Source organism: Patagioenas fasciata, chromosome Z, assembly GCF_037038585.1.
Source record: "Patagioenas fasciata isolate bPatFas1 chromosome Z, bPatFas1.hap1, whole genome shotgun sequence".
Taxonomy (NCBI): Eukaryota; Metazoa; Chordata; class Aves; order Columbiformes; family Columbidae; genus Patagioenas; species Patagioenas fasciata.
In genome coordinates this window covers 46,401,730-46,415,559 of record NC_092560.1, presented here as the reverse complement: position 1 = coordinate 46,415,559, position 13,830 = coordinate 46,401,730, and positions in this window count along the sequence as shown.

Below are 13,830 nucleotides of genomic sequence, written 5' to 3'. Positions count from 1 at the left end.
ATGAACACAAATCATTAAATGAAGTGATCTGAAACTCTAATTTTTAGATTCTGGAGTGACAAAAAAAGTCATGACTTAGAAGCATGCACCTTCCTTTCTCTTTGGAAAACAGAAAGGAAGTCTGCAGGCTGGCTCAGTGACTCACAGAGAGAGTTTATCATTTATGTCATCAAGAATTAGTAGATGTGTCAATGCATGCAATAACAGGGGATGAAGACAGTAGCATCTGCACTTTTCCTTTTTTTTGTTTTGTTTGGTTGGTTGGTTGGTTTTGATTGATTTTTTTGGTTTTGTTTGTTTGGTTTGGATTTGTTTGTTTGTTTTTAAGAGAAAGTGTTATGTGTAATCCAACAAAAGGAAAACAAATATTCTGTAGAAGGACTGGGGAGTATTATTGCAGCAAGAATAAGGAGGAAAGTACTTCCAGAAAGAAACATAGATTGAATATTGAATTTTAAATACTGGGATTTTCTTGCTTTTGGAAATCCTTTTTACCAAATATGTCCACTTGACATAAAAGCTGAAGTCTACAGCAAATTACTTAGTATAGCTCACATAAAGTTTGTAAAAGAGCTGATTTTTGAACAGGAAGTGAGTTTTCTGTCACTTGTTTATTTTATTTTATTTTTTTTTTAAATTATAAGCTGTAGTGTCTAGCTCTTTGAGAAAATGGCATTTTGAAGATCATTGCAGGGAGTATGTTTTCTATTAACTATTAACAATTATTATGTGACTGTTTGCAAAAGTTATTGTACTTCATGTTCCACATTTGCATTTCAGATCAAGTGATCAAGATTCATTCTACTAATACTTCCCATATTTGGAAACATCTTAGCTCTGTAAAGACTACTTTGACTACTTTGCTATGTCACTTCCCCCCACCTTTTTTTTTTTTTTTCCTCCCCTCAACCTCTTTAATCACTGGAAAGAAAGAAAAGGAAACTCAGGATTAATATGGACAGTCAACACAAAGACTGTTTTCCGATTGTGAATGTTTTGCTGTTTACCCAACAGAGTTCTGCTTCTTGCCAATTCTGCCTATCTGTCAAGGCTATTGTGCAAGACAACAATGTGTTAAGTGTGTAATCACTGCTTGCAAAACACACATGCACTTCAGAAGGAAATTGGACATCCAGCTGTAGCAGAGTAAGCTCCTAGAATGTGGCTAAAAGTTTGTCTAATGAGTCGTCCAAAGATGTGAAATGAGTTTGTCATAAATACCCTATTGTACAATGTGCTTTTGTTTACATCAAAACTCTTGAAATCACTTAAACAGTGTATATGAAGTATTCTTGTTAGTGCTTTTACAAGTGTTGCTGGAATCAAAGTAACATACATAGGGAATTCTATTAAAATATAATATTCCAAAATGATGAGTACTAGCATTTACAGATGTTCAGATTTCAGTTTGTAATTTTGATAATGGGTATGCATTACCCAAAAGTGTTGTAGACAGAGGATCCACAAATTTCACAAAATCTTTTTAGCAAGCCAGTTTTCCTCATGACAACTTACCTGAGAATTGTTTATTTTAAAATAAAGCCATCTGTTTATTCAAAACTACTTCATATTTGTCTTACTCAGTTCACAAATATGTCATCCTCAGCTTGAAGAAACTTCAAATACTCTCTTTTTAATACAGTGAATTACTTGTGCCAAAGTTTCTGAATGTAGAAAAAGATTTGCTACACTTAATTATATTTGACATTTCTATTGTCAATTTGGAGCTACATGTAGATTGCATAATGGAATTACGCAGAGATTTAAACACATAAAGGACATTACTTTTGTCTAGTATGACTTGTGACAGCATGCCTGGGTTTTAAGTGGAGGATTTCAGCAGGAGGGAGAGCAAAGAAGTGTCAGCAATTCAATGTGGGTGCAGTCGACTCGGATTGAGTCTTAGCATGCTTCTGAACTGCTGCAGAAAAAAATAAATGGCTCAAGAATGCGTCATTTTTCACACAATGTTATTCCTGGATGGTGCTTAAATGCTATCTATATTTGAATTGGCTCTAAGTTACTAAGATGAATAGATTCATCTTTAACATTTCATTATTTCATTACATCCTCATGTCAGACTACAAAGTCACATGTCAGACAGTCTGTCGATTTGACATAAATTGTGCCAAGTGACACTGAACAATAAGAGACCAGAGTTACAAACAAGGGGTTAAGAATTACAGAAAATGAACAAAACATATACCTGAAGTTTGCTCATTTCTTATATTTAGCCTCAGCACTGCCCAAGACAAGTAGAAGCACAAGCTGTGGTAGTTTTCTTGCATTGTTGCTCTGTTGTATTGTATTACTTTGTATATGATATGGTAAGTTACTATAATTAAATTGAACTCACAAGCTTTAAAATCTGGACCACAATTTAATTTACCATGATAATCAGAATATAGTAACATAGACATTGAAAGGAAATAACCTGGAGGCTATCAGACTCCTTTAAATTAAAAATAAAATTAGAAAATATAAGAATGTCTGTTGTTTGTTTGTACACATAGGGGAATGTTTCCTTATTTCCAAGAAAGCACTGGCAAAAGTACTTGAATTCAGACTAAATGGTGCTCATAGGCAAACATTCCTGCAACACAGGGTTAGTATAAGCTGTATATAGCTCCAATGGCTACAGTCAGTTCTGATAATCCAAGGAACGATATGCTGGTGCCTGATTTGTTGTTTGATCAAATCTATTTTAAAATGATGTTAATAGAAGTGTCTGCATAGTCTGGTCTCTCAGAGTTTAGAAACCGGTATTTGAATGCATTTGTATGATCCAAACAGACTTCTTGTCAAAGTGGTGTCTATCACTTCAGCTGGCCAGAGTAAGTTTCAAGAACTGAGCATTTCCATTAGACTGGAAAATCCACAAAAAACGTGAAGGTTAGTCAGTTTTTGTTAAATTCAGACCACTCCCCCCCTCGCCCCCCAATATCCCTGAACCTCCAAATAAACCTCGAACTTCATTTGAAACATGACAGCAAATATAGCAGCACTTGTTCAGGACACCAGAGACTCGACCACTGATGTGGCAGTGAAAGACTATTCAGATTTTAATTCTTCAGTTTTTGATACTGTCTCTCACAGTTTCCTTATGGACAAAATATACAGCATAGAGCTGCATGAACAACTGGCTGAAGGTTCAGGCTCAAACAGTTGCAGTATTTTAGCTAACATCTGACTGGTGACCAGTCTCCTGTGTTCTTCTCCAAGGCTCTATTTTAGGACCAGTTCTCTTCAAAATTGTTTAAGTGGTCTGGACATAGGAGTTGAGTGCACACTAGGTGTGTTGGCTGATGGTACTAAAATATGGGGAGCCCTCGATTCCATTGAGGGTAAGTAGGTCTTAAAGAGAGGTTGTGAATAGCTGGACCACTTGTAATCACCAACTGTAAGAAATTTAACGAGGACAGATGCTGGATTCTGCACCTGAGATTGTATAACCCAGGATGTATGTATAGACTGGGGAATAAGAGGCCAGAGTGCAACCCTGTAGAAAAAGATCTGGGAGTTTTAGTTCATTATGAGCTCAATGCAAGGGAAAAATGTGCTCTGGTGATCAGAAGGGCCAGCAATATCCTGGGGTGCATTAAGGACAGTATAGCTGATCAGTTCAAAGAAGTGATTGTCCCACTGTGCTCAGCACTGGTGCAGCCTCACCTCAAGTGCTGTATGCAGTTTTGGGCTTTCCAGTGAGAGGGTGATCTAGCACTGGAACAAGCTCCCCAGGGGAGTGGTCATGGCCCCAAGCCTGTTGGTTTTTATCAAGCATTTGGACAATGCTCTTAGATACATGGGTTAACTTTAAGATTGCCCTGTATGCAGACAGGAGCTGAACTCAATGATCCTCATGGGAACCTTCCAATTCAGGATAGTTTTTGTAGCTGTTTGGTCACTGTACTTAAAACCAAGACAGTAATGTGGAAAACAGTGGGAAAATAACCAAACAGAAGCTGTCATGCTTATAAAGGTGCATTTGCAAGCTATGTATTCTGAAAGTGCATTCTTGTATTTTTGAAAACACACCGTTTCATTCATGATTACCTGAGAGAACAAAGCTGAGATTCTAGGCTGTATTTATTCAACATAAACAGGTAGTGCTGTAACATGATTCACGGCTTCTCTGTCTTTAAGTCTCACAAGAACAAACTGACACCTCTGGTTTTTTCATAGGAAAAAAAGTAGGGATAGTAGTGATTCTTGTTACTTAAGCTCTTGTGAGCCTTTTTTTTTTTTTTTTTTAATATGGCTTAGGAAATTACATGAGACAGGCATTGTCAATGTTCCATGTTTGATCTTTTTTTTTATTCTCAAATCAGAGGCGAATTGTCAGAAGCAGGGAGATGTTGTCTTGCACAAGGGATAGTTATCATCAGTTACCTCACTGCAACTATTTTGCAGCTGATAAGGTTGAAGTTTCACTTCTCTGAGACTCATGCCATCTCACAGACTCTTCTCTGCAGACACAGACTCTTCTTTCCTAGCCTGCCCTGGTTCAGCTGCCCACATTCAGAATCTGTCCCTGTGTTCTCTTAACATAGAGGGTTTAACCTGTAGCTAAATATAGGACTCAAGCAGTGCCATCTACCTCATTGCTTAGATTTGTGGAATGTATACATCCCCCAAAGTCTCCCGTAGTAAAATTAGGATAATTTTTCAGTAGAAGTACAGATCTTGCAGGATTTAACAGCTTAAACTTAGAGATAAAAAATGACAGTCATGCAGTCCTCAGAACATAAATTATCACCAAAATAGAGTGTGTTATAATTTGCAGTACCTCAATTTTCTGATTGTCCTGAAAGGTAGCCCTGAACTGGGACCTTTCATTATTATAGGTAATTGAGGTATTTAAAATTTGTGTAGATGCGACACTCGGGGATGTGTTTTAGTGGTGGACGGGGATGTGTTTTAGTGATGGACTTGACAATGTTAGGTTTATGGTTGGACTTGATCTCAAAGGTCTTCTTCAACATGAATTATTCTATGATTCTATGAAAAAGTAAAATGTACCTTGGGAAGAGCAGATCCTAATTCCTCCTCTGTTTGATACATCCAGGAACTACCCTTGCTCTCAAGCAAAACAAACCTCTTAGAAATAATTGTAAATGAAAAATTTTCTGGATCTTCACAGAAACTTATAGTTGCTCCCTGTCTTGTTCATGAATGTACATAATTTTGAAGGGCACAGATAAAGAACAGCAGAAAAATAGATGTATTGTATACTACTGCATTAGAGCAAACAAAAAAATTTCTACTTCATTTTTTTCTGGTTGCTGTTCTCAACACACTGAAGTCAGTGCTTAATTCTTGTGTAGATGTATTTTACTTAGGTAAATATATTAACTGTGAGCTTTCTAGCAAAATACAGAGAATACAGTTTGTTGTGAGCATTTACAGAAAAGATGGAATATTTGTGCTGTGTCTTGTCTGAAATAGGAAGCATTGAGACATAAATTAACTTTATGTATCTCCCTACACATTTGATGTCTATTTGAAATGTAAGGTTGGTAGATTATAATAATTTTATACAAATACCATCTACTTAATCTGGCTGATTCAACTACGTGAATGTAGTTGAAGCAGCTCATTGTATCTGCACTATGTTCAAACAGTTTAATTTTCGTTGCTTGAAGACTCTGTCATACTCCAGGGATGTGCTGGAATGGTTTCATTGTAATCAAAGGCTCTATGCACATGAAGGATTTGTTTAACTCATTCTGATCAGTTCATTAGAAGCTTGAATTCCACTTGAAAGCCTTATATAGTGACTGGATTTCACTCAAAAATTCTAATTCACAGTAGAGCAAATTTACAATGGGCATGGAGAACAAATAATATCAATTTTCCCACAATTTATCTTCTTTGAACAATACTGTCTCTCCTGTTATGTGACCAAACAATGCACTAGTATTCAAAAAAAGGCTGATCATATTTCTCCATTTTCTTCTCAGATATATCTCACATAAGCATTTGTATGAAAGAAATAACCATGGAAGATACTCTACCTCAGAATCTAGACGGCACTCAAATTTGTAAACATATGCCTTCTTTCCTAATTTAATCATCTGACTTTTAATCCTTTGCTTTAGAATAAGCTATGTCCGTAACAGTGAATCAACAACACTAGGGTCTATTCCATGTCAAATGGTTTTGCCTCATTAAAGATTTGGGTCATAAAGACTGGGCTGTAAGTGATCTTAACAGTGTCTGGTATGTAAACTGTGATACAATTTCCTAGTGAGATGTGTAAAACCATAAGGTTTGGATTTCTGATGACATATTGTCTTCAATATTTTCACTGTCAAGAGGCAAATAAGGTTGCTACAGGATGAAAAAACACTTGTTTACTAGCTAAAGAAAGTATCTATATCCAGTTATTCCGCCTTAAAATCATCTGATGAAATGCAAAGGAAATATTTAAGCTTCTATTTCAAATTTTTATGCAAGACAATGAAGTCATTCATCTGTTTGTAGAAGGATATAAACATGACTGGTTGCAAAGTTCAGACCAAAGGCCCGCTAGTCAAGTATTTGGACACTCTAGGGGCCAAGGCCTAGGGAAGATGGTGAACACAGGGCAAGTCCACAGTAGTATTTCTTCAACATATGCTAAGTACTGTGAGTGACTTCCTGAAACAGAGGTGGTGTCTTCACATACATTTATAAGTAATGGAGAAAACAAAATGCTCTCTATGGTTTCCATAATCTGCTACTAATGAGAGAGGACACCTGACCTAGTAAGACTTGTGAGATTATCATTCACTGCTGATGTCAACAGCACACAAGCTCATAGGGCTCCTCTCACAAGTGTTTCAGAGTGTTATAGGTGGTTTTAAATAATACATTTTTTCTAGGTGTCTTCTTCTCAGGGACAGCTTGGATCTTTCAAATTTACATAACAATCTGGTTTTGTAAATTAAGCTTTAATTTATGAGCTTATCAGGTTAAAAAAAAAAAAAAAATGAATGAAACAGGGAACAGCAAGCATAGTTTGATTTATTAGCCCGAACAGCATATACTTCTACAGTTCACAATAACTATGCATACCTGTCACCTACTAATTGGCTTAAGCTCTAATAATCACATTTGCATGGTCCTCCTACTTGCAGTTGCTAGCTATGCTTATTCTACATTCTTGTGCTCTTGAAAGCTGTTTGTGAAACTCTGCCAAGGTTGCAGTGACCTTGCTGATTTTGCTGAAACAGTCAGTGGTTCCCACTGTGGCCTAGTCTTGCTACTTATGCTAAGGTCTTCAGAACAGACTCTGCTCGTACAACTGCTCTGCAGACCCATGTCCCGTATTTTTAAGCCATTCTCCAACAATTCCCCCTTTTTCTTTTTGTACGAGCAGAGCCTGATTCACTATTCGCTCAAACATTCTTTTAAAGCAAGAGAGAGCACAGCTTAGACACAATAACCCTATAGCTACTATAACTAAGATAAGCAACACACTTTGTAAAAAGCTCTTAAACCACCCTTCTAATCCTAGCGCATTTGTTAACCCCTCCAAGCCAAAAAGCCCTATATCTTCTTTAATCTTCTTGGTGTAGTCCATAAGTTGTTGAATTTCCTTATGGATTGACTTTGATTTATCTTCCAGGTCTGTGAGCATCTATAACACTGAATTAGGATCCATGATTTACATCTGAAACAGTCCTCACAACTTATCTCCCTCCTGTCCATCTGTATCCATTGAATCTTTGTTGTCTTTATTCAGCCATGGCTTGACCCATTTCGCAGGAATCCACTTCAATCCTTGGCCTGTAATGACACAAGCATAACCTTTTCCCCAGGTTATCAACTGATGTGGTCTTTTCCATTGACTAGTGATTTGACCATAACTAATGTAGGTTCTTTCTGATTTAGCATGGTTTTGGGTCATACTTGCAAAGTATTTCATCACATACAATGCTTTTGACAATTGGTTTTGTGGTGTTTCCCCTACTCCCCCCCCCCTGCTTTTTTTAAAAAAAACCTGTAAACAAGCAAACAAACAAAAAGTTCAGAATCAGATATGTGTGTTGGATCTTGACCATGTACTCAAAATCACAAATCAAATTTAGAGGTTCCTCCTTAAAAAGCTCTAAGTAATTTAAAGCTCTGCCAAGTTCTGCTAATTGGCTTGAACCTTCAATAATTTTTACAGAATGATACCAATCGTTATCTTCACAGCAAACCACTACAGCTTTATGAGACTTCCCAGAACCATCAACAAAAACTGTGCAAGTATGTAGGATCAGACCAAATACAAGTATGGCCTATGACCTGATGTTAAGGATTTGCAGGTTCTGCAACAATTTACATTTATGCATGCCAAAAGTTGTGCTGTTAAGAAAACCAGCTAGTGCAATTTTCAAGACATAGATTACAAATTAAAAATAAAAATCAGAATTAAATTTCACAACTGGTACATATATGACAGAAGGATCATGGCCTATTAAGACTTAAATTAGTTCCCTGCATTTTCTTGATCAGAGTGACAATTGGTATATAACAGTCTGTATATCAATCTGCTAGCAATCTCATCATACCGTCCCACAATAGCCACAGGTTATTTCATAGACAAATCTGCAAGTCCAATCGAATGCAGTCAGCCTGTAAGGTTGTCATAAATTTATTCCTTAAAGTTTCTAACTCTATTTTGGCTGTCATATTTATTGAATATTGATTTCCCTTACCGAATCAAAGTCCTGTTTCAGATCTATCAGTGTAGTATTTGCTTTATCAAAACATTGGCTATTAATACTAGTGGAAATACAGGATTTGAAATTTCCTTGGAGATTTCTCACTTACAGCAAGCAGATTTGCACCATCCAAGCAGATTCTTGTAGGACATGCAACTAAACAGAATTCTCAGACAACGTTATTTGTGCTTACAATTTACTTAACAAATCTTGACCCAAGAGAGGTATAGGACTTTCTGGCAACTACAAGAATTCATGTATTAAAACTTTGTTCCAAATTTGGCATTCTATTGGTCTCAAAAAATGGTCTTTCTTTCGTTCTCTCCCATGACCTCAAAAACTAGCATGGTGAATTTACTAAGAAGTGTCTTACAACCAGTTACCACAAAATAAGTCTACTATTAAAAAAAAAAAAAATAAAATTGGTTTAATTTCCCAGCTTCATTAGAACTATGGACCCACTGGTAATGCCTTTAAATTTCACCTTCAGACTCCTTCATGCAGTATTGCAGTTCTCTAGCAGTAACATTGCTGGGGGCAGGGGTGGGGGGAAATAAAACCTCCCTCTCGCCCCCATCTGAGATGGCAGAATCTTCAGCTCAGCATGAAAACAAATCAGTTCAAACTCCACATCAAACCAACCTGGCTGCACTCCACACCCAAATCAGTACCAGTCTGACCCAGAGAAGCACTGAGCACTCTGACCCCCAAAAGCTGACCAGTGTGAAAAAATCAACCCCAGCAAGGAGGCAAAATGATGAGCTCTCTCCCCAGACACGTCAAAACCTAGAAAACAAGACAGAAGCAAAAAAAACCACCACCAACAACCCCTGATACAAAGCCGAGATGCAACACAGTGCCACAACGAGGATGGATGACAATACTCCAGAAAATAAAAAGACAGAGCGGGGGGAGTAAAGCCCCCCCTTTCTCCGCTTAGCAGCAGACAATCAGGTTTTTCCCTTTTTTTTTTTTTTTTGCAAAGCAGATTTAAAAATTTAAATTTTATTCTGGTCTCAAAATTACTAGCTAACAATATAAGCAATTACTCTAATGTGCAAGGATGCATCCTAAGGGGGAGCAAGGTGGAATATTAGCAGTGAAATTTTAGCAGTGGAACCGGTTTCCATTTTGTAAATATCTCCCCAAACAAAATTCTTTTGGTACCAAATAGAAATATGCAAATTAAAATACTGAGCTCAGATATGAAAACCAAATACCAAGTTCAATTATGCTGATAGATCACAGTTACACTAATTTAAGACAATCTCTCAATTTTTGCATTGCACCTTTGAACTGCTTACTGCTCAGCCAGGCAGAGGTACCGCTGGATCTCCCTGACAAAACAGGCCAGTGTGCACTGGAGCCCAAACGGCACCCACCTCCACGTCGCCGCAGCAAGCTGGATCGGGCAAGGCTTTTACTAGTGTCTCATCTGGTGCGCTACAACTGTTATCCCAAAACCAAGATTCTTTACTTGGTGTGCATACAAAAGAGCCAAATCCAGCACATCGAGATGAGACACAGCCTGTCACGGAGTTGCGCAAGTCTACATACTGAAATAAATCTAGCATGCTAGAAAGAAAAATAACAGCTACTACACACAAAAATTTTACCATCACATTCACGCAGTAAAGAGCTAAATTACTCATGATCTTCTGTAATATCACAAAATGCACTTTTCGAGTCAATGGATTCTCATGATTTAACAGACTGTGAACTTATTATACCATATAACAAAGACCTACCAAAATTGCAACATGCTTAAACAGATACCCACAAAGAAAACACGTTCAGAAGGAAAGCATCTTGCAGACTTCAGCAACTTTACTGTGACCTGTGTGTTATCAGTTAATTCTCTCCCAGCTTGTTGAAGTTCAAATCGTCCCACCTGTAAAACTGTCTGAAATGATGTAATGATTTCTTGTCCGAGTGCTTTCCTAAGTTTTAAAACACCTCCCAATACTGATTTCTTAGGAACACAACTGAAAACAGTAATTTCTGACCCCATCTCGTAAGTAAAAACCATGAGAAGAGGGAAGGAGTAGGCGGGGCAAAAGCACAGGGCTGCTTGCAGCGCGAGTGGGAAAAGTGGGGAGAAAGTTTTACGGTGTACTTATACCACAAAGAAACAATTCTAACAACAACCAGTGAAACAATTAACTCACATTCCTGACAAGCTGCTTGATTTTCAGAGGGGTAATACACAGAAACACGTAATACGTACTGTAAAACCTGCAGATAACACGTTAATAGCAAACATTAGCATTCTCTACTGCTAATTTCAACACCAGTGCTTCCTTAACTTCTAAGTTTTCAACCTGCTTATTGATGGTCTCTTGAAGATGGTCAATAAATTGCATGTAATTGTCATTGGTACCCTTATAGTACTTATAAAAGATTTGACTACTTTGTTGGTTTCAGACACCTCTCTCATTGCTTGATACTACTGACTGTTGGATTCACTCGCTATTAGCTGATCTAATCTGTCACACAGTTCTTTTGCCCAGTTCTTATCCAGTGACTTCTTCTGCTCTCTCGTGGAAGTTGGAGGGTTGGAAGATGCTAAAGGCAGATACAAATTGGTAAAAAGACTGATAGTACACTTGTTTACGACCTTAGCGTTCTCAGCTTTCACAGGTTCCTTGGGCAAGCCATTCTGCAACAATGTTTTATTGAGGTAATAGCAGTTTGAAAAGGTTCAACAAGTTAGATGGCAACGTTCAACTTATTAATTACTGCATGGAGGAAATATGTAGAGGAAAACTGAGTTAGCTGCGAGTTAGGTTGTTTCACACAGATACTAGAAATGCCAAGAGTAAGAGAAACCCTACTGTCGAGTAATGTTTTGTTGGTATCAATTCCGTGTACAATCGAAGTTAACAAGACAAAATCAAAGTTACTGTACTACAAAGTTATACACAATACTGACTGCTTCTCGAAGATCTGTCATTGGTAAGTGTCTCTCTTCCTCAAGGAGTAACCTTGTGAAGTATGCTAGATCAAGGGGATATCACCCCCATACATGCTGCCCAGCATGAAGAGCTCAAAGAAGGGTCACCTGGGCTGTCAAATTTATGGAATAAAGTGATTGCCTCATATTCAAACCATATGTAGTGGGAAATGTATGCATGAGACTCCTTGTATACATAACTTTCTTTATTCCTTGAAAAATGAGTTTGTGAGAAGCCACACACTGCTCATACATCTCTCACATGATCGGTGTTTCAAGCTCATATGCGTTGGTACTAACCGTGTCACTCTGCTTCTTTTGAGCTGGAGGAGTCCAAGGCCTGGCTATGGCAAAGGCCTTTGACTGCTTTGAAACCTACACCACACTACCACCAGTCTGGTCAAGAGAGTGGTGTGCACTTGTTGCACTTGATAAATGCATCTTAGAAGAACCACCCAATATTCATACATTTACCATGTGATCTGTGTTCCAAGCTGATCAGTGTTTCAAGCATATTTGCATCGGTGCTCAGTGTGTCACTATTCTTTGTGGGTAAGATACAGGAATTCTTGGCTGGGCTACAATGAAGGTCTTTGTCTCCTCCAGAGCCTCTAGTGAAACCATCATCAGGCTGCTCAAGGGTGTAGAGTACACCATTCACAGTTGTCAGTATGTATGCAAAGACACAGGAGATGACAGTGGCAAGAGACAGCAGGCTGCAAGTGATGGTGGGTACAGGAGGGCACATATCAACTTGGGTCCACTTTTTCCTGCCCAGGGGTTACTGTTGCTGTGACGTAATGGTTCTACTCCCAGCACACACTCTGCCCTGGCATGAACTGTGTATTTGGCCAAAACATGAGCAGAAGCTGTTTGAACTACCAGATCCACTTCCCTCCCTGTTAGCCTGTCCTTCTGACTGCAAAATGTATTAACATGCCAGGCCTGAAGGTGCCAATGAGTTATAAGCAGGCATACTGATCTGTTTCTGATGGCATTTCCATCTCCTTGCAAACACTTGTAAAAATATCCTAGTAACACTTAGCACTGTAAAACGCTCACCTGTATCTGAATAATGTAGGACACAAAATTTTACAGAGGAAAAAAAACCATCTCTGTGTCTAGCTAAATGCCAAAAAGGCATTTAGCCAAAAGGTTTGTCTATATAGTATTGTTTCCTTAGTTTTATTTCAATTTTTAAAATTTTTCTATTAAGAAAATTTTACCTTTGCTCGAGTTCCTCTCATTATTTCAGATCCTCATGTCTAGCTCAAACCAAATAAATTGATATAGACAAAGAGGCTTTCCTTACTTGATAGATTCATGCCATTGGGTGATGGAGTGTAGTATCTAACCTTTTTTCAATTTACACAGGTTCTAAACATTACACAACGGTATATGAGGAAAGAAACATGGAACAAACTTTTCAAAGAAGTATTACATTAGGACATCAAATGTGTTTCTGGCACCTCTGAAAAACCAGAGAGAATATTTAATAGAATTATTTTGATACAATCAAACTTGAAAGATGAAAATGTAAAAAAAAATGTTTTCAGGAAGTATTTTTAAATTGCATTTTTAAATATTTTTTTATCTTTTCCAAACAACACAGTTTACTTAAAAGAGAAAAATTACACAATAATAAGTTGAAATAAATTGTTTCAACATTCTCATTACCTTACCAATAACATTAAAATCATATTGTCAAGGTTTTTTTAAACATACGGTCTTCTATTGATATTCCTTATCTATACTTATTTACATGAATATTTGTATGGTACTGAAATGTTATGACCTACAGAAGTCCAAACCAAGACAAAGCCTTTTGCTGTTAAACACTGTAATTCTAGTGTTTGAAACCTGTGAAGGTATTTAATATTCTCATCAGTTTTAATTCTGAGTTGTCATGCAGCATATGAAAACAACATCTTCGGAAGTAGTTGACTTTGGAAACATGATTTCTTTACTCCTATTTTTATGTTTTTATGTTATGATATTTCCATGTGCATTTAATGTTACCAAAACCATGGAAGTGTCATATCATGTTTTCACTTACAGAGCTCAGATAGAGCAGGTTTTATTTTATTGCACAGAAATTACTTTCATATTATCAGTTATGACTGGATGCAATAGGTACAGAGAATCCTGTAATTTTCTGTATAACTTGAAGAACAAATTCTTCCT